Source organism: Archocentrus centrarchus, chromosome 18 (genome assembly GCF_007364275.1).
Source record: "Archocentrus centrarchus isolate MPI-CPG fArcCen1 chromosome 18, fArcCen1, whole genome shotgun sequence".
In the NCBI taxonomy this organism is placed as follows: Eukaryota; Metazoa; Chordata; class Actinopteri; order Cichliformes; family Cichlidae; genus Archocentrus; species Archocentrus centrarchus.
Genome location: NC_044363.1, coordinates 10414133 through 10436727, shown reverse-complemented (window position 1 = coordinate 10436727; position 22595 = coordinate 10414133). Strand labels below are relative to the sequence as shown.

The following is a 22595-nucleotide window of genomic DNA, read 5'->3' as shown; positions in this document are numbered from 1 at the left end:
TTGCAGTTTGCAGAGCAGAGGATGGACAGATGTTACAGCTCAGATTGAAGTGTGCACGTTTGTGCGTCATTTCAGCTCATGTCCTTTGTATCGTGTCTCTTTTGGAAGCCTCTTTTCAAGGTTTTAATCTTTAGTTTCAAGCTGAAATCATAACCAAGCAGTGGTGCTAAGTGAAGCCTGACTGTCATTAATTCTGACCCGTATTGAACCCTATTTGTTCACACGGCTGCACGGTGGAAACCTCATTTATTTGTGTTTTCAGAGAAAAGGAAGAAGCTGAGTCGTTTTCTAAGGTTTCCTTCCTGCGGTTTGTGACAGAAGACATGAAAGGACCATTAGCGTTAGCTGGATTTCAGTGTGAGTTTAGTTGTTTTGTGCAGTCTGAGCCCAACAATGCATCTTAGAGCAGCTGTGCATTTCATTTTCTCTCTTCAGAGGAGGAATAATGGCCGTGGGTTTTTTTAGGTTTTAATATTGTCATTTCTAAGCTCCTACAATAATCAAGCATGGATCCTGACCTTGAGTTTGGCTGCAGTTCATTTTATGTATTTTTCTCATGTGTATTAAACCATAACTCAGAAAACTGCCGCTGACGTGCCAGAGAAGCCAAAGGCTCCACCTTTGTTTGTTTTCACAGTGCAGGAGAGAGAAATGTCACCGTGAAGGTTTCATTCCTGTGGTTCGCGGCACCAACGAACAGAAGATACTGCTGAGCTTTTCTGGTTTATCCAGCATACCTGAGGCAGAGCCACACAGTTACTTTCTTAGGGGGTGTTTAAGGTTGTGGAGGAGCAAAGATAAACATTAGATTCAAAGGTGAAGGTTTTATTTATTAAACCATGTTCAAACCCACCTGTACAGTGAAATATTTTTTTTTAATTTGTGTTAAAGATGAGAAAATTTGACTTATCATTGAGTTTGACTGGTTTAAGCAGCAGGCTCATTAAATAACCCATTTGTTGGACTTTCATCTTGTCAGTATTTGACCAGAACAACTGAATTTGCAGGAGTAAACCTGCACGTCCACAGTGCATGGAGGGAAAATGTTTGATTTTTCATGGTTTTTAGCAGCAAAGATGAACAAACATTACATTTAGGCTTCCTGTAAAGAATTTCACTGATGTTTCTCTTGTGTTGAACCACAGCCACACACTGATATACCCTCTTTACATACCTGAACAACCAAAACACCTGTTTCTCCATCTTTTAAACTTCCAAACTAGAGTTCACTTGATTTAAAGCAGTTGTGTGATCATTTTTTCACCAGTAATAAAACATATTTGCACCAAAAAAGGTGGTGTAAACATTACAGTACACTCTCAAACCCACTTATTTGTCTTAAAGAGAAGAAAAGATGAATTTATATTTAGTTTTGCTGGCAAATTTGAGCCAAATAGTGCAAGTTTTAGCAGCTTTGCCATTAACGATCCCTACTTTAAGTGGTGGGAAAGTTTTTAGGATGTTCCTTTGATTTTATTGTTTTTTCTTTCCATCTCTAACAAATCACATTTGACCCAAAAAACTGGCATTTTAACGCAGACACCGTGAAGCGCCCTCTGATTGTCTTTCAGGCTGCAGAGATGAAGAAATGTCACTTTCCAAGTCTTAACCAGCATGTATGAGCCAAACAGCTGCTACAGATTAACACAGCTGTCCTGTAAAATTACAGCAGCTGTACTGTAAAATATCCCCATTTTAAATGGGGCAAAAAGTCACATTTTTAGTGTTGATCTTGCAATATGAGGTTAATTTGATTTCAGGTATTTTCCCACCTTTAGTAAACCCTACTGGGACACAGTTGTGGAGTTTGCTGGTTGCACAGTGGAGTAAACCACCTTTTCTCTGCATTTTCACAGTGTAAAGAGGAGAAACGTCATTTTCATGAGGTTTTATTCCTGGTTATCTGCCTGAAAGATGAATAAACATTAGACGCCTAAGACTGACTAAAGAATATAAGCAAAAAGGTGCCATTTATGCCATTTATGGCTGCACAGTGGAGCAGCCATATTCAACACAAATAAAGGAGAACAAATAATACGTTTCACTGATTTTTGTGGGTTTAAGCAGCAACTTTGAGCCACACAATGCAGATTACAGCAGCTGCACCATCACTATCCACAATTCAGGGAGCAAAAGTCACTGTTCTGAAGGTTTTAATCCTGCAGGTTTGCATTTAATTTGATCCCCCCCCACCCAGCAGTAATAAATCATATGTGACAAAAACTGTGGGTTTAGTGGCTGAACTGTGGAATACACCACCTCCACCTGCATTTCACAGGGTAGAGGGGAAAAATGAATAATTATTGAGGTTTATAGCAATAAATATGAAAGGAAATATGTGATAGTGAAGTTTAGATTGGCTGTGAGGAATTTAATCAGTATTTTTAAGTGTAATAAACAATATTTAACCAAAAACATGCAGCCTGTAGCACCTTTTGCGGTGCCTTGCTCCTTGTGTTTGACACAGACGTACAACCGCGGCTCGGCAGTAAAATCTATGATCAATAATCAATCAGACGGGGGGGGTACAGGAAGGAGAGGAGGACATAAATGAGTTCCCCCCCCCTCGCCACCCACCCCGGTTCCGCAGTGGTCCGCGCAGGCACGCACGCGCGCAAAACACGCACGCGCCGCCGAGGCATTTCGCCGTCAGGGAGAGAAACGCCTCGTCATGCCGGTGCACGAGCCTGACAACCTTCAACATCTGCACCGCGGCTGCCAGTTCAACACAAACACGCGGCCATGCGCATTGATCGGGCCCGTCCTCTAATCGATACTCACTTTGTAGAAGATGAGCTTCAAGGTGCCGTAGAAACCCATGGCTGCCCCCTCCGGTAGGTACGAGCCTCCCGGAGCCCCGAGCGGGATGGATGTATTACAACTTAAAAATTTAAAAAAAGAATCCGGGAATAAAATGTTTTAAAATTTCTTAAAATAAATAAAGGAGGATATCCGAGAATGAGCGTGACGTCACAGACCCATGGGGTGTTAATGGATGAGTTTGGAGAGGAACCGCTGCGCTGCTGCTGATCCAGGATCCACTCACTGACTGACTCTCTCTCCGCGCTCCGGCTCTATGCGGCTCGACCTCCACAGGAACACGCAGGGACATGCCTCTCCGTGCCTCGTGAGAGGGAGGGTGGAGCCTGTGTGTGGGTGTATGTGTGTGTGTGTGTGAGAGAGAGAGAGAGAGAGTGTGTGTGTGTGTTCAATGCACGGTAATTATCATCGTGGTAGCCTAATTACCCCGAATATACTCAAGTTTCAATCGAATCATTTAAAGGGAAACAAGCAGCTGTTGTTTTTTAGGTGACTAAAGACACCAATTATGTACCTATCAGGATGGAGTAAAACTATTATTTAAAAACAAAATGTTTCACCGACCACCTCATTAGGTACACCTGTTCAAGCGCTCAGCAAATATCTAATTAGCCAATCACATGGCAGCAACTCTGTGCATTCAAGCATGTAGTCATGGCCAAGAGACCTGCTGAAGTTCAGACAGAGCATCAGAATGGGTGGTTTAAGTAGCTGAAGGTGGTATGGTTGTTGGTCTGAGTGCTTCAGAAGCTGCTGATCTGCTGGGATTTTCCTGCATGACCATCTCGAGGGTTTAACCTAAAGCCTTCCTGAGTGTTGCTGCTGACCATATCCATCCCTTTATGAGCACAGAGCAGTCTGATGGCTGCTTCCAGCACGATAACGGGTCATCTCAAACTGGTTTCTCACATGACGATGAGTTCACTGCACTCAAATGGCCTCCACAGTAACCAGAGCTCAATCCAGCTGAGCACCCCCATGATGTGGTCATCATGGATGAGCAGCCGACAGATCTGCATCAACTGTGTGACGTTATCATGTCATATGAACCAAATCTCTGAGGAATGGTTCCAGCAGCTCGTTGAATTTGTGCCGTGAAGAATTAAAGCAGCTCTGAAGGCAAAAGGAGGCGGTACTAATGAAATGGCTGTAAGTGTACAATCCAATCTGATCAACTATAATATAGTATATAAATATAGTCAGACCACCACCTCAAATAGTTTCCCTTCCTTCTCATGCAAAAAGATTTGGGTACCTTGTGAAAATTCTCACTTTTATTGAGCCAGCCATTCCTGAAACTGACAAACAGCCTGAGACATCCTGACACACTGCTGGAGTAAATCAAAGTGTTGGGCTTTAAACACAAGAAGAAAGAAATCCCAGACTGTCCCATAATTACACTAAACATGTTTTTGAAGCTTTAACGTTCGCATTTTGGCTGCGTAAGTATGCAGATGATCAGGTGTGGTGCTCATTTATCAGCACAGGTAAGGTTAGTACCCCTTTAAGCCAGCTGTACTCCGACTGGCTGCTTCTAGTAAACATGAGGTTTGAATAGTGGGCGGGGCTTCTGTGTGCCTCAGATGACCGTGTTACTATCCCCTCTTTGACATCACGCAGATTCAAGAGTAAATGAGAGCAGTATGAAGCCCCGAGCTTCAGCTTGCAGGTAAATACACTGATGTCATTCGTTATTAAATTATGAGCATGTCTAATATTATAACCCATCACTGTGACGGTGTCTACGGCGCACTCAGAAAACCAAAAGCACAACTCTGTGTGAGCTAAACCTTAAAGGTTGTGACATTCCTCTGAAAACATGAGCGGCCACACAGAAAAACAAACACACACACCTACACACGGGCAGCAGGGGGTTGTTGGAGGTTGCAGCTTTCTCACAGCTGATTGACCTTAAGGTCGACTGACCTCCCACAGGCGCACACGCTTAACCACACACACACACACACACACACCACACACACACAGCAGCTGCCTCAGGAGGGGAGGGGGTTAATTTGGGAGGTCAAGCCTTTCACTCACTGCCTGCAGAGACAAAACATCCAGCACCTCCCTCCTCTCTCACCTGTTCAGCCGTCTCTTCGCCTCATCTTCCTCCTTCTGGATCTTTCCCTCTGTTACCCGCAGGCCTCAGACCCCGTTCTTTCCCCTCCTCGTGTTATCTCGATTACGTATGTGTGCAAGGAGGAAGTTATCATGTAAACTTGGCGTCCAGAAAAATGGAAACACCTGTAATCCAGCAGCCCTGCAGCCCTGCAGCGGTCAAACTGCATCAGCATGGAGGCGGTTACGTGGACTCTGTTTAGTCTCAGACGAGTTTGTGATGCTGTTGCGTTGGATGTAAAATGCTGTGTATTAAAAACACCTGAATGTATAACGCATGAGCCTGATTAACACTTGAGATCCACTCAGGCTTTTTGAAATTACATTCACAGAGCAGATCCAGACACATTTGGCGCCTGTTCATACTGAGCTTAATCAAACACAAACCTTCCAAAAATGTGACACTTTTAGCAGCTGATGCTGCTGGTTATCAGTGATGATGTCAAACCAAATGCAGATCGGGCAATTTTGTCCATTAAGGACTCCAAACGCCCTCTGAGAGTGACTGAAGAGTACTTTAAGAAACGTTAAAGATGGGATATATTAGACAAATCCTCCTGCTGATCAGTAAACCCTCTGCTGTCAAAGCCAACCAAAGGTCACGACCCCGGTCAAAGAGGAAGCGACAATCTGCCAATTCAGTCAGGTCAGCAGTCTCTAAGTGTCCAGTGCTTCCAACGTGGAGCGATGCAGCTACTTAGATGGATGCAGATGTGTCAGAGGGAGCTGTAGGGCAGCCAGCACTAAGTGAGCAACTTTACAGATGTGGACATGAAACACCTGGGCTAGAAAAATTTAAAATAGGGGGCTAAATGATACCTCCTACACGACCTCAGAATGCTTCTGAGTTTGGACTGATTTTAGACTCTGCTGGGATTTTATGCTTAAATTCATATTAAATTCACTGAAACCCAAAATAACAACAACGACCACCTGTGATCGAAACAGAGGCCGAGCTGAAGATGTCGGGATTTTCACTCTCGTCCAAATACGGTTGCACTGAGATGCAAAAACTGAGGCTTCAAACTGTGTCCAGATATCAACCGGTGACATCACAGTGGCTGTTTCCTTTTTCTATACAGTGCATCTCTAATTCTGCTTAATAGCCATCCACTAATATACATTGTATTATATTATACTGTTATGCAGGCCTGCCCCACAGAAAAACTCCAATCCAACTTTCCACACTGTGAGACAGAAGTATTTTCTGCATACTGCTTTAAGTATCTTTTATTCTTGATAGTATCACTGAATGGAAATACACAACTACTGAAAACTGTGATTAAATACTTGTGGCTTTATCCCCAAACACACCTTTCAAATGCTTCTCCCACGGCAGCTGTCATTTACCTGACCTGCTCTGACCCCGCCTCCCGGCTATGGCCCCGATCACCTTAATCATCGGGACCCTGGATGATCTTTGACCTCAGGTCCTGTTAATCTGTAAATCTCTCTTTCTGTCAGCGCATCATTTACTGATCAGTCCTCCACCCTCCAGCCCTCCCATCTCCTCTTTGCTGCTTTTGATCCTCTCCTTTTATTTCCTTTGTGTTGCAACGCTTCCTCCCATCCACTTTTCTTTCCGGGGGAAAGTTCCATATTTTGTCATAAATCTGAATTCAGCATCTCCTGCTGTCTGCTTCTAATTTACATCTTTTTCATCCCTCCGCTGGTCTGCTTTCTCCTCAGAACATGCTCGACATGTGTCACAAATTAATCCTGGATGTGAAAAGAACGGAACGTGAAGAAAGAGTGCACGAAAACACTGGAAAATCCTTTTTAAAGAAAAAAAAATTGTGTTTTTAGCATGCATCAGTGAGTCAATAGTAGGATTTTTTTGAGAATTGTTCTTCAGCTGATTTCCACCTTTTTTCTTATTTTCTACAAATCAAAACGGACCCATCTGATCTTTCTCACAGATTTAGAATTAGGATGAAGTATTACTGTTTTATAAGCTTCTCTTCTGCACACATTTTATTTTACAGCTGCTTTGTAATGAGTAAAAACTAAAGAGGAGAAAGCTTGCTGATGAAGACGGCTCCAAAAGAACAGCGATCATGTTTTCATTCGGTCTCTCCTGAGGATTTAGTGCGGCTCACAGACGGTGCTGCTTACATGCCGTCTTTCACTTTTAGGAAAGTGAAAGACTGATATTAGATGTTTGACAGAAGACCTCTGAAAGCGAAGTGTCAGGCACAGAGAAAGCAGACGATTTCTATTTTCCAGCTACTTTGTAACAAATCGATAACTTTCCAACTGAAGAGACCGCAGTGAGTCTCCTCTCTGCGGATGAACTCCAGCACCTCGGCTCTGAACTGCACCCGCTGACAGTTTTCCTGAATGTAGCAGCACGTGAACCAGGCCTGCTGCAGGTTCTCCCTCAAGCTAGAGGCAAAAGCTTGGGGACAGTGGCGTTAGAGATCCTCTCAGAGGAGCTGCCTGAATTCCATTTCACAGCATGACAGCAACAATTACCAGAACCTGCTGCAGTGGGAACCGGTGCCTCCATTCACACAGCTTTCATTGATTTTTGGGAGACTGTTTAGATTTAGTTTTAGGATGTTTTGGTGACCAGATGGAGGGTGGTCCACAATCTCATTCCCATTTGCCCACATGAGGGCTAAATGGCTGAATTTTCAAAATAAAAGCAGGTGAAGGAATGTGGTTGGCTTGTTGTGGACGCGCTCAGTTTTGGTAGTGCGGCCGTGTTGGAAGATATCCGCACGTGGACAGGTCAGTATTTACCACCACCAAGCTCAAAGATTACAGAGAGGAAGGTGCGGAAACAGCTTGAAAAAAGTCAGAAAAAACTGCAATAATGTTTCTGTTTAACTTCCTCTGCTTCTATAACTTCTATTATCATTTTTTTTTCTTACAAGAGGAAGAGACTGCAGCATGTCTAGTGCACGTCAAGCGTTAGAACAATACGCGGCTGCGGTGACGCCACAGTTGCACAAACACCACCATCACGGTAAATGAGGCTTAGAGACAGAGTTGATGGTGCCATGCTTTGGCTGTTTTCACAGGACTCAGGCTTTGCAGAGAGAAACATTGTGGCTGCGCAACCAACCAAGATGTGCTTTCGTGCAGTCCTCCAAAAAATAAACGTGCAAAGCCCGACAGCGATGAAACTCTGGAGGTTTGGAGTTGTAGGCAGAAAGAACAAACGGTTTAAAGAAAAGAATACAAAAAAGCTGGATGAGCCAAATATACTTGGGTGGCCTGCTTAGGTAAAATGTGTGTGAAAAACACTCCTCCTGCAGCTTTTAGGCCCCAAGTTGTAAATCTTTAAACATCTGAAAGGACCATCATCAGTGACGAGAGGAAGAGGAGTCCTGCAACAGATGGTCTGACCCCCACACAGAGACCGACCTCATCATCATCATCATGGAGTCGGTCCGCGATTACTTCAACTCTGTAACAACTCATTGGATAGTACTTTTTTTAAAAAATCCCATATACATTGCTGATCATTTTCTAAAAACACAAAGTATCTCTCCACAGTTTTAAAATCACCAGCCTGCATCTTCATGTATTTTCCTCCACCCTGTTTCATCCTTCAAAGCTCAGCCTCCCTCCCTCTCTGGTATGCAGACCCACAGAGTCTCTCCCTCTGATGACCTTGTAAAAACCTGAAACTTTTGTGTGTGTGTGTGTTCTGCATTAAAGCACACTCTTTCCCACACTGAAGGACTTGGAGTGCGTGTAAATTTCCAGAAGCTAATCTCCACTTGGTTGTGCCGCTTGTTATGTAGCAGCAGGGGTGGGGAGACCCTGTTAAATGGAGTGAGGCTGATCTGATGTTCAGCTGATAAAACAATGGGTGGTGTGTGATAAAAGTGGTGGAAGCAGTTCATGTTGCAGAGAGAGTGAATGATAATCTGCAGTTGCTCTGTGGGGGCTGTATAGTTTTGTACTGACCACAATATGGAAGCATACGAGCTACGATCTTGGTCCCAGGACTTAAATTTGGCCAGTTTTGTGCTCAAGGTTGTCTCACCGGGGAGCTAAAAATCCACTTCTGATCAGTGTTCTCCTTAAGATGCCTTACATTAAGTAGAAGTTTGATCTTACCCTGACTGAGGATGAATTATTGGTGTCCAACTCTGCAAAATGAGTCACAATTCCCACCTGATGCGCTGCATTTGGGCTCAGAAACTCCGGCCTTTACAACTGAAGACTGCTGTTTGGTCTCTCGCAGCTCTCATCCAAAGCGATGTTTGGGCTGTTTGTCAGAGGCAGAGCGGGTCGGTTACTCAGTCGAAGGTCGTGATCTGACTCCCAGCTCATCCAGTCGAAGCAACTGAAACCCAGAAGCTTGCCCTCGATGCATTCATCTGGGTTTGCATGATGATTCAAAGTATTTAAAAAGGTGCATATATGGACAAGTTCTGGGCCACCTAAAAATTGCACATGCTCCTGCCATGGAAATCCATGCCGTGAAGCTCCCAGTGCACAGTTTTTGTGCTGATCTTATACGGGAGGAGGTGTGGAGCTCTGCAGTCAGCAGAGCGATGGAGACTTTGCGTCATCAGTCACCGCCTCTGTACACTTTATGTGGTCTGCCACTTCGTGGCTGAGTCGCTGTGGTTCATAACACTCACTTGCCATTCTCAATCTTTGTGAACATCACTGTACGACAAAGCAACGTCATATCCGTTGGTGCGAGGTGTGCACCTCTCAGTTTTTGCAACCTGATGTGGAGTTTTGTACCGACTGCATCTGGTTGAAGAAAAGTGTACAGTCATGTTGGTTTTTATTGATATCTCAGATTATACAGACAGAGAAGTGGCTTCTCCTCCTATACCCAGCGCTGATGTGGAAGTATAGTTTGAATGGCAACACCTAGTATTGTTCAGGAGATACTGCAACATGTACCCACGCCCTCAGCGCTGGTGTAAATGGGACAGAGCTGTGACAACATCACTGCTTGTGTGCAAGCGACCAATGTGGTGAGCATTAAAGAGGCCATTACAGTTGATTGTGAAATATGTAGTTGGGAAGTATGACTGTCAAACTGACTTGATGCAGGAGTGGCATCCTATTATACAGCACCACACTTTAATTCAACGAGCTCTTTAGAGCGACCCATTCTCTCACACTTGTTTGTAAAGGCAGACAGCATGGCTAGGTGCTTGATTTTATACACCCTGCAGCAATGGGACTGAAAACATCTGAAAATGGCGTGGCCCAATACGTTTGCAGTGAAAAAAAAAAAAAGCATTTTACTATTTTAGGATGGAAATCTGGTTGTTTGAGACAGCAGCTGATATTTGCTCTGTGGTAAAATCTCAGGTGTAGATATGAAAATGTTTTCTAGGGAGCCATTTATCGAGCCATGCTAAAAGCAGCTCAGAGATGCACAAAGAAGAGCGCTCAGCCAAATTTAAAGTTTGGTACAGTTCAAGTTTTCCAGCAGTTCCACAGTTTGTAGTTGTAATTCTTCCCTCTAATAAGCAGCTGTTTCCTCGCCCTGCACTGATGATCAAGTTCATCATGAACCACCTTAATGCAGGGATATTAATGCAGGTTTCACAACATATAGCCAGAGGATGACTGTGGTGTGTGATAATACTGTAAAGGAGTCCAGCACCAGCACAGTCAGGGTTACACACTCTGCAGATGCATTACTTCACTGCAGCTTAATCAACACACTCTGGAAGAAAGTAAACTTCCTGTTACAGCAGCTCAGCTCCGGTTTTTCTTTATTTAATGTCTTTAACACCTGATAAAGCTCAGCTTCATTTCTCATCGTCTTTACGCAAAGCTGAAATTGTTACTTTTGGTTTTACAGTCTTGTCAAGATCCGTTTGCAAGTCTTCAAGATTTTTCTTTGAATCACACCTTTGGCAGCTGAGACTCTTCACCAGCTCATACGCTCTGGTAGTTCTACTGCCGGCTGCGAGGCCTATAACCCTGAAGATTACACCTCCTGTAACTGGTACTGGATCAGCAAGCGCTTTGTCTAACATCTGTTTCTCCTCTGTTGCCTCCGGGCAGATACAGAAAATCTTTTATTGCAGAACATTTAAGCTTTGATTGATTGAGCTCTGTATTATTTTATTGTGCTGGGTTGTTTTTCATGTTTTAGCAGCTGTGACAATAACTTCCAAAAATTTTAGATAATAGGTATATCTCATCTTAACTCTTGGAGTTATAAGTCACCATCAGTGGTGATCCTGACCCTAAACTATCTGAATCTGTGTGCGTGTTTTCCAAATTGTTCCAACAAATTTATAAATAATAATAACTTTATTGATCCCAGAGGGAAATCTGTAGTAGATAAGTGAGAAGCCTGATGGCTGTGGGTACAAATGACCTTCTGTAGCTCTCCATTTTACAACAGAGAGAGGGGTCTTCCAGTGATGATCTCCTTTTGTTCCATAAAGATGTTATAAAGTGGGTGATCAGGATGGCTTCTAATGTCTTTAGTGTTCATTTTTCCAAACATCTCTCCCAGTGTGTCCATTACAGAGCCAGAGCGCCTCACTAGTTTGTCCAGTCTCCTGCATCCTTGTTTGTGATGCTGCCACCCCAGCAGGCCTGCAGCATAGAACAGCACGCTTGCCACCACAGACAGATATAAAAATCACATCATGATTTAAGTGGAAAGGCAATTAAAAACTATTCACATGCTCTCCAAAAATAACACTTATTTTACTTGTCTCCAAGCAGTTATGGTCTGCAGCTATAGCCACAGCCATCCACAGTGACTTTGACCTCACAGGGTTAAGCTCACTAAGTCAGTCTGAGTCACTCACAAGTGATGTTACACTGCTGTTGACCATGATTTTGTTTCTTTTGGGAGGTTTTGTTTTCTTTTCAGGATGTTGCAGCCTGGACTGAAATGGTCCAGGCACTCCTTCTGGTCCTTGGACCATACTTTGCCCTACGACAGCCGGGATAGGTGCCAGCCCTCGTGACCCTAAAATGGGGAGAACACTGGATGGATGGATGGATGGATGGATGGATGGATGGATGGATGGATGGAGGGGCTTGCAACCCAGCAACACAGGCGTATGAGGTACTTCCAGTCACATACTGTGTGGCACAAAGAGAAAGATGCAGTTTTGTGTACTCCATCTTTGCAGACAGTGCAGGTGATGAGAGGAGACAAACGGGGGAGTTTATTTCCTTTTTCCAGCATGAAGACAAAGTGAGAGTAACCCTCTAGACTCAGCTATCTGTAATTAGTGAACTGAATGCACAAATATCAGCTGAACTGAAGCTAAAACTGGTGTAAAGTCACAAAATTTGCTTTGTTCCTTTTACTTTCTCATACTTCAGTTTCTAAAGAAAATTGTTAAAACAAACACATCTGCGTTTTTTGTGCGTTCGCAATCCTCAGAGCCAACAACTGTCAGACACTGAGAAACAGTCCGACACAGAGAAAACCACTTCAAAGACACACACACACTTCAAAAAAAGACAGAGGCAGATGTGGCCTTGTGTGTGAGTGTGTGTGTTAGCAGGATTACCCTTCGAGTGTGAGAGGAATCAATAAGGAGAGAGGGGGAGGGGAGAGGATCAGAGGAATGTGTGAAGGATTGATTTTCAGCAGATGATGTTTCATCTCTCCCTCTCTGTAGATGACTGTGTGTTAGAGCAGAGTAGTGCCACAGAAGCGGACCCTCGCGCTCAGCTGCAGTTCGTTTTTAGCATCAATAATACGGCACAAACAACCAAGAGTAAGAGCTTCAGAGGTCAGGAGGTCAGCAGCCTTAAGCATGCACAGAAATATCACTTATCATCTGGCCTTGGTCTCTAGGCTGCAGAGAGATTAAATACATTTTAACATCTTAAGTTGAGGAGAAAATAGCAACCACACGCAGGAGATCGCTGCCCATACCCGAGCTGGAGGTCACTTCCTGTTAAAGGGAGTTCTTCCTCTCAGCTGTCACCGAGTGCTGCTCAAAGGGGATTGCCTGATTGTTGGGCTTCTCTTTCTACCACTGCACTCTTTGCCTCCCAGTAAAAAGCCCCTTGAAAAACAAACTAAATGCTGTTGTGAACTGACACAGTACAAATAACGATGAGCTACAACTGCATCATTGCAGGCAAGGAAGCAACAAGTGTGAAATTTTGGGCTGATGTTGGTGCATGAGCCAGTGCAAAATTAATATACTGCAAACAACTAAATATGACTGATATCAGTCAACAAGGCATTTACCAATGTTCAGCTGATCCATACGTCCATCCTTTATTAAAGGCCATTTAGGTAGACAACATTTTCTTACACTATCAAAGTCATTTAACATTTTCAGATTTAATGCTACACCCGTGTTCTTCACTGTAAGCCATCAGACACGGTTCTTATTCTGTTTTTTTACTGAGACATTTCGAGGGTCCAAACCCAGCTTGTGTAGCTGTGGTTGAATAATTTGTTGTAGCTCTGTCAGCCCTCAATTAAGAACTACTTTGACAATAAAATGCTACGGTAATAATCTTCAATTAGCAGGAAGAGCTACGGTGAGAAGAAACCAAGCTTAGCAAGCTAACACGCTGCCAGGGTCTGAAGGCAGAAGCCGTTTCCAGTGGGACACATAACAGAGGTGCAATGCAGCAAACAACAAGTGGTTATAAAGGAAGTAAAACAATGCCACTGCACCGTGCAGAGTGTGTGCGCCCGTGTGTGTTCATCCATATGAATGCAGACAGTGTTGGAGGGATGTAAGGGAGTTAGTGCTCATGTATATTTTAATGAGTAGCTGTGTATGTGTGTGTGTGTGTGTGTGTGTGTGTGTGTGTGTGTGTGTGTGTGTGTCTAAGCTCCAATCGTTCTCAGGGGAGAAATAGAGATTCAACAGCACTAGCAATCAGGACGGGAGGATGGAAGGAAAAAAGGCACAAAGGAAGGAAAGAATTAGGATACACACTCACAGGAAGTATAAGAGGACCTTTAATATGCTGGCCTTGTGTGTGATGAAGCATTAGCATGTAAAGAGGGTAATCTAAGGAATCTGCAGAGTTGGAACATTGCTGTAATATAATGCTCACACCATCCACCTACTTTGTACCACAACAACACAATAAAAATACAAAATGATGTCAAAGCCATCTGATTGCTAGATGCTGGGGCTCCTCTCAGTGGGGTGAGCTAAGAAAACCTTCGGGGGGGGGGCACCAGAGCTAGAAACTTTGGACATCAAGGAGCAACGAGTTTACTCCGAGCACCTCGGCTCGTCTCTATAGGGCAGTCTGCACAATCCAATCCAGCGACCTGCTGTGATGACAGGTGAAATATCCTCAGCCTTGAACACTCGCTACAGTGACCAACCATCAGCCACGAAGCTCTGTGTGAAGAACGAATCGCTATATGAAAACATGACTTTTAGGTCACACAGAGGTCATGACCGGTTGGCAAACACACGTTTTTCCCTAGCGACAGCTGGTTTCTGGAAGGTTGCAGACTGGTCTCCAAGTCTCTGTGGCTGGGACCTTATTCAATTCACTACGTTTGTTGCACGTCCAAAATGACGGACAAGTTAACATCACAGTTAGCTGTCACATGTCTGCAAAACCTCAATATGATCATCAGTCACATCTGATTTTTTTTATAAAAAAGGCTTAAAAAGTTTGCAGACTTCACCTCAAAAGTGTTGTTTTTCCACTCACTAAAAGCTGCTTTAGCACCAGCTTCACTTCTACACAGAAATCTCACAATGCCGCATCTCTGTTACTCGCCTGCGATTCGATGACGTCAGTCAGAAACGTCATGTACGAAGGTTTGGAAAGAGAAAAAATATTAAGATGAAGAGACTTACAGAAAGAGTGGAGAGGAAGAAAAACTAGGTGTGTGGGTGAAGACGGCATTCAGAGAAAGAAAAACAGACTGGGGGGGGGGGGGGCACGAGAACGACACAAGCCTCAAGGTTTTACTGGCATTCTTCAGGTGTCGCCTTACATGCTGCAGTAAAAACAGAGGAGACAGGACAGCAGAGCACCTGTTCCTCACTGTGCTACACACACACACACACACACACACACACACACACACACACACACACACACACACACACACACACACACGTGTGAATGAGGGTCAGCAGAATACCGGCCCACCAATGAGAACGCAGGTCTGTGTGGTTGCCATGGTGATGGTGCAGTTAGAGAAAGACACGAGTGGTAAGAAAAAAAAATAAGAGGGAAAGGAGAAGGTCGATTTGTACTTCAGCTTCCACATTTGAGCACCCGGGAGTTTTTAAAGCAGTTTTTATTTTCCCTTTTATTCAAAATGCTCAAAGATACTAAATATTACAACAATTTTATTACCAGACTGAGCAGTTACCTTTACTAGTTAAGCTTTGTGGCTTCATGGTTTACTAGAAGCTTTATTCCTATGTTTGTACAGTCAGAGGCTTATTTAGACGAAGACTAATCTGAGACAATGATGCAGGCTATTGAAAAAGCTGCAGACCACTGAGGTATTCCAGACATGTGATGCTAACTCATCCGTGTGAGCATCATGGTGACCATGTAGTCAGGTGAACAAGGCCCAAGTCACACGTACCTAGAGACTGGTCTGCAACCATCTGGCAACCATGAGTATTCTCCAGTACCCCCCTGGTGGTTCCCTGGCAACCACCTCCAGGAAGCACTGCCAACCAGTCGGGGAATATACATTTCCCTAGCAACTGGTGGCTGTATCATGTCCAATATGATTGACAACTCTTGAGTAATGTGCACATGACACCACACGAGACACCTCAAAAGATACCCATTTTTAAATTTTACAACTTTTGTTCCTGATTATCAGAATTACATTCATAGTTTAATCTTCCTGGGAAACCTGCTGGGGAAGCGTGACTCGCTTATTAGCTGTAAGCGCTGGTTCTAAGTCTTGGGCACACAATATGCAGGATTACAAATGGGGACACTACTGTATCTACATTCAGCTACTGCATTAAAAATACTAACAGTAGGGGCCTGTTCCCACATTTGACAACTTTGACAGGAGAACATGTGAGTTTATGACTGAGTACAAGAACTTCTTCTTTACAAAAGAGAACTTAAAAATCAGGGGTCAGCCGTGGCATTAAAAACAATAACATAATTCTTTAAATCTGGCCCTTGGGATGCATTTATTTCTCTGACAATGACTCCTGTTACTACCTGGATGCAAGGTCTAAATAAATAAATGAAGCACTGATGTAAAAGTTCGAAGATTAAAAAGATGACTAAAGAAAAACTACGAGATAAAAAAGTGATGATGCCAAAGCTTTAGTCAGGGGAATACCGGCAGTTTATTAAAGGTGTCCTGTCGGGCTGCCGACTGAATTATGAAGAGAAACTGAGAAAAAAAAAAAAAACTGTAAGAACTATTCTTTTACTTTCCCCTAGAAAAAAGTCAGATATGAAAGAATTTAATTAAATTCTTCAGTAACAGAATCAACCCGCCTCAAAAACACTGCACTGTAACTGGAAGGTCGCAGGTTCAAGCCTCTGCCCTGCTGACGAGCAGAAGACTCCAGGAATGCTGCTGCAGCTCGAGGAGAGAGAGTGTGTGTGTGTGTGTGTGTGTGTGTGTGTGTGTGTGTGTGTGGTGTGTGTGTGTGTGTGTGTGTGTGTGTGTGTGTGTGTGTGTGTCGCGCTGACTCTGCGTGATTGGTATGGCCGGACCTGACTGGCTGGAATGCTGCCCGGCACTGGAATGTGACTGCATGCGCGCGCACACAGACACTCATTGCATGGGTATGAGGGTGTGTTAAGGTGTGTATGAGGCAAAGGAAGAGACGGTCGGAAGGAGAAAGGAAAGACTGACGAGTGAATTATGTCTTAACTGCTTTTTTTGGGAGGTTTGTTTGCTGATGGCAGAAATGGGCTGTACAGGACAAACTAGACCAGATATGAAAAGGATGAGTCATAAAACAGGCCGACATGTGGCCGAAAATGTTTGTGAACTGATGCAAAATAGAAAAAAAAAAGAAGCACACATACAGACTCAGGGTGTAGTTTCAGGGAAGGTACAAGCAGTATCCACCAGGTCTGGAAAAAACAAACAAAACAAAAAACACCAAAAACTGCAGTTCTTCTAATGTCCACTTGAGGCTGTCTCTAAACATGAGTCAATCCCGTGTGAAAACATCACTTCAAGTGTCTGAACTGTATGCTTTTGTGGTTTTTGGTGCCTGCTGAGCATTTTAATGAAATAATCTGAAATATTACAGCTTGCTGTGCGGTACAGACTGTCCACTGAGTTTGTGGTTTAGTTTTGGTGACTAAAATTCTAGTATTTTATTAGTCTGCATCATTTAGCAGCTTGCTAATGAAGCTTGTTGGCTGATAACTTGGCACTCCACCCTCGTCTCCAAATATGTTCACTTCTGACTCCAAAAAAGCGCCAACTTATTGGCAAATGTTTTTTTAATGTGAGTCCAGAAACCAATGAGATGATACACACATCCATCTTTTATATACAGTCTATGCAAACACACCTTTAATAGAGAAGAACGTGCAAAGACCTCTCTGCCAGTTCTGTGGCTTCTTTTCTCACTTTACTTGTGATGGACTATTCCTTAAAAACTAGGAATATGACGCATTCACAGAAAAGATGGTCAATCAGTCGGCTCAAGGCTGCAGCACAAAACCCTCCTCCATCCGAGGCGGCAGACTAACAAAGCAGATGAATGACATAAAATCATCCGAGGCGCTCGGTAGATGTTTCTCATTGTACTAACAACTGTCTCCTTTTGTGACACAAAAAGTGGCACATCCTCCTTTCTGACGTGGACATTAAACCGCAGCCTCCTCAGGCAGGAAGCGACGGTAACACAATTAGGTCCATCCTTCCTCCTGAAACACCTTGTTCACTGTATGAGCAAAGGAAAGGAAATGTGCACGCTCACATACCAGACATGCCGCTGCAGCTCTAATGTGCTTCTATTCACACCAGTCATCTGACCCTAGCGAGGTCAGTGTGTCTGTCATGCGTTCTTTCAGAGACATTTTTGGAGGTGACTAAGAAACAGACTTGCACTAAATCGGTTTATAAAACAAAGATAAAACCTCTCCACAGAGTATTAAACTCTATTAATATAATTCCTGTATTAGTGTGTGTGTGTGTGTGTTTAATCCCCATATACATGTAGTAATCTAGAAAAAATGCTCTTAGATTACAGATTAATGCCCCAGTTTTTCTGTCTGCTCCCTCACAAACACAAACCTTTGTATTTACCTCTTTGCGAGGACCCTCGCTGATTCATTAACCATCACGCCTAAAAGCTTAAACTCAAGTCTAATGAAACTAGAAGGACCCTTGAGCCAAGAAACCCACAATATCCTCACCGTCCATTTCTAAAACTTAAATCACGCCCTGCAAAGACAGTCATGCATCATCCATCAGCAAATTTGATGTTTGAAACTTCCATTTGTTTTCACTATAATAAAAACCACAATGTGTCCTCTAGTGGCCACAGAGAGAACTGCCAGAAGCATCAGTTTATCCTCGGCCATCCCATCACGTCTATGGCGCCGTTACTGGTTCTGCACCAGTATGACTGTGTGTGTGTGCTTGTGTGTGTGTGTGTGTGTGTGTGTGTGTGTGTGTGTGTGTGTGTGTGTGTGCGCGTTAAGCCATCAGTTCCCATGGGAACAGACTTCATATCCCATGATCCCGCAGTTGTGGGAGGAATCTGAGGAATGTTGACTGCTGCACATTCCCACCCACACCTACTGTGTGTGTGCAGTATGCCTATCTTTGTGATGGCTAATTTGGTTTGAGTCCTTGGGATTGAGGTCATCATTATCAGCATGGAGCCACGAGCATGATGGGATACCTGATGATCAGTTGTGCAGTTCTCTCTGTGGACACTAGACAGCAAGCTGAGGTTTTTATTCAAATTCATGAAATCTGAGACCGAAACATTTGAATCCGGATGATCAATCAATCGTATTCAGAAGTCTTCAGTCTGTGAAGCTTTTAAAGCTACTGCGAGGTGTCAAACTGGCCTCTGGGCTCTCGCCAGTGTCATGTTTTGTTGTCTCGAGTGAGGGGTGGATACTGCACGCTCATACTGTACTAGATTATAAGACACAAGATGGGCCCCACCCTAAGCACACGCTGCTGGATCCCCTGCAGTATCTACAGCACAGTGAACATGACCAGTATTTACAGCTCTGACATCACACTTTACCAAACAAGTCCTCCAACCAGTGACAGAGCGAAAACACACCAGCGCATCATTATTCTGTCTCCAACATCCATCTGTTGCTTTGGATGGTTGACCCCAGGAAATTAAACTCACCCACCTTCACCATCACACCCGTCTGCCTCTCATTCACACACATGCAATCTGTCCTGCTTCTACTGCCTTTCATTCCTCTTCTCTGCAGAGCGTACCTCCACCTCTCCAGGCCTGGTTCACCTGCTCCCTACTCTCACTATAGATCACAACATCAAATGCAAACATCATAGTCCAGAGACTCCATCCAACACACAAAGCAAACCCTGCAGCAGTGCTCTCTCAGCATGGAGCCATACTGCTGCTCACTGATCGTCACCTCTCTCCTTAACCTAGCTTCAAAATCTCTCTCCTGTATCTTCACGGTGCAGCTCATCATCTTTATCCCTCTGCAGTAACTACAGCTCTGCACATCACTCTTGTTCCTGAAAGGTCATGGATCTAAATAAGGAGCAAAAAAGGACCATGCAGCGAATTCAAATAATAATTGAAAGTGAACCTTTTCTGCTTCCTGTCATACGTAAAGTTTCAAACGAGGTCACTGCGCCGGGCTGACGTCCTCTCGCCCGTTACAGGTTCGTTTTTATAACTGCAGTGTCATTTCAACGCAATTAGCAATCTACCAGTGGGCGTGGCAATTTTCACGCATTGTGCGATGTCATGATTCTCCCGTTCATGCGACACTTCACCCCTCCCCAGGCTAACATTTATTTGTGGCTAGCAATCCCGTGAGCCAAAAGCTCAGGCTTCAGTCCACTCTAAACACTCAGGTTCACGCAGTGTCTCTATACTGCTGCTCAAACCTTTGGTTTACAGGGGGCAGCCAATCAGAATAAAGTTGGCTTAAACACGGAGGACCTAAAACAGTTCTTTTCAGACAGACTGAACGGAGATGGCCGAGTATAAAAAAGAGATGAGGATCATTTTGATGTGTGAATCATGCAAAATGACTCTGCTAGAGTCCAGGAATAAAGTCCTGTCACTGGCAATATTCACAGAGCAGTGTGTAACAGCCTCCAGCAAAAAATAAACAAACTTATTTTGTGTACATAAAACATTTATAGAGTTGATATTTACACATATATACAAAACATATTTATCACTAAAGCTTTCAGTAACTTGGTGGTTGAGGCCATCTTTCAGAGCAAAGATCTGATAGATTTTAATGTGAGAACTTTTGACTGTTTTTCTGTCGACATCACAAGAATTTAAAGCTCTTTAATTGGCGTCGTGCTGCACTGAGCTTTGATTATTCCCAGCCTTCTTTAACACAGAGAATAAATCATATCCAACTGAATTTATTTTCAGGAATTATTCAAGAAATCCCAATCTTTGAATCCTGAAAGCTGCAGGCTGAATACGAAGCCTGTCACACCTTCACCTTTAAACCCATTTAAGCATTTCCTGTTGTAAGAAAAAGATGCCCCACACACACACACACACACACACACACACACACACACACACACACACACACACACACACAACACACACACACACACACACACACAACACACCACACAGTCAGTATCTGTGTGTCAACTAACTACACAACATCTGAGGTCAGGAGTGTTTCATTCACATTGAGGAGATGGGGTGTGGACTGTCGCCACCTGCTGGCTGTTTCCAGAAGAAGCAGAGACTCAGAAATCTAATAATCCTGCATATCAGCAGGAATGGATGCAGCATTTTTTCTTTTGCTATTAAAGAAAAAAAAAAACACTGACTGTGAATAAATCTAACATACCCACACATGCATTTGCTACATGATGCATAACTGAAGACAAATAATGTACCCGAGGGCCTTCACAACCAACCAAACAGAGAGAAACGAACACAGGCTTTCAGCTGAACTGAAAAAACAGGCATCGAACTAAATGCAAGCAGCACAGTTGCAGACTGATTAGCATGATTTTACATCAGGATGCGTTTGGTTTATTAATGCCCTGAACTATCAGCAGCTGTCATATTCAGCTCCTGTGAAGCAGTTTTCAGTGAGTTGGCTACACGGCATCAGAATTCCTTGTTTTGCTTCACTACATGGTATAAAGCCTTCTTGCAGCTGAGGGTTTATGTGATGTGAGACACACATGCATAATTTACACAGTGATTTAATGTCTGTTCAGTAAACTGCACACACGTGTGGTGCCCGGTGTTTCCTGGTGAAACACACAGTGCTCAGAGATCACTACATGAAAACTGAAATAAGTTAACATGACAAACTGCACACATTACACTATTTATTAACACGTTACTATAAGAGCGTCTTTGTTATGCTTACATGTGCACGACTTATCACTGGGGAGTCCTACCTGGTGTTGCAGATGAGCCGCAGGTGACGTCAGCTCCTCTTCCTCTTCTCTTCTCTCAGTGTTTTCTACCGTCTCCTCCTCCTCTTCCTCATCTTCTTCTCCTTCTTTCACCTTACCCTCTCCTTCCTCGTCCCCCTGTTCATCACCTGTGTTCTCTGCCTGTACGACTGCATGATTGGTTGGTACGAGGTGGGCGGTGCCGAAGGGCTCTGAGGGACAGGACTCCTCCTCAACAGTGAGTATGGCGACTCTGACCTCCTCTTCCTCGCTGTCCTCACCCCCTCTTCCTTGGTGAAGGGAGGAGATAAAAGGAAAAGAGGTGAGAGAGGAAGAGGCAGAGACTGGGGTGTGCCCGCTGATCACCCCATTTCGGGCTTTGTCTCTGGAAGTATCCTTCATCAGTTCCATCTCCTTTTCCTCCTCTTCCTCTTCTGCGCTTGTCCTTAAATTAGGTTTGGAGATCCATCCTCCTGCTTACATATCCTCTCCTGATCTCTCCTTTCTTGAAGCCTTCCCTCCATCTTTTCTTCTTTTTCTTCTCAACCAGCACAAGAACACAGAATCATCCTGGAAAGACAAAAACATCATCATCATCATCATCATCATCATCATCATCATCATCCTTTAGGGGGGGAGTGTCTGGTTTAAAAAAAAATTTCAGCTGCACCAAAAAAAAAAAAAAAAAGGTTTTGATTTTCAAGCCCTTAAAAAAGCCCTTCGTCTCCTCCTCAGAACAAACAGCCGCCCCCTCCTATGAAGCCATTTTTTGAACTGATCGATCTGAAGTTTGATTCTGCAGAGTATAAATATCTGAGAACAGGTAGTTTCAGACCACAGGTGTGTTCCAATGAGGAGCATCATTTGCTGAAAAAAACAACACATAATGGGCTTTAGCTCTGCACACCAGTAATACAACAATAAATCTGATTATTTAAAATATCAAGATTTTCAATCATGAGGGCAAATTTTTTTTTATTCTTCTTTCACAGTCCTGAAACTCTGGTTTTTGGTTTGTTTTTCATTTTACTGATGAGCAACAGCAGCAGCTTTATTCGTCACGTTAAACTTAAGTTTATTCAAACACGACATCAGTACAGTATGAAATTTTGTTCACTGGTTTCATGTTCTAATTATTCACAACATTTCAGATAAATGTACCACA

General features: G+C 43.6%; 1 pseudogene; it reads right to left on the bottom strand.

Moving 5' to 3' along the window:
* Positions 1–21954, bottom strand: part of LOC115797192 (F-box/WD repeat-containing protein 7-like) — a 43689-nt pseudogene extending 21735 nt beyond the window's left edge.
* Positions 21955–22595: the final 641 nt, after the last annotated feature.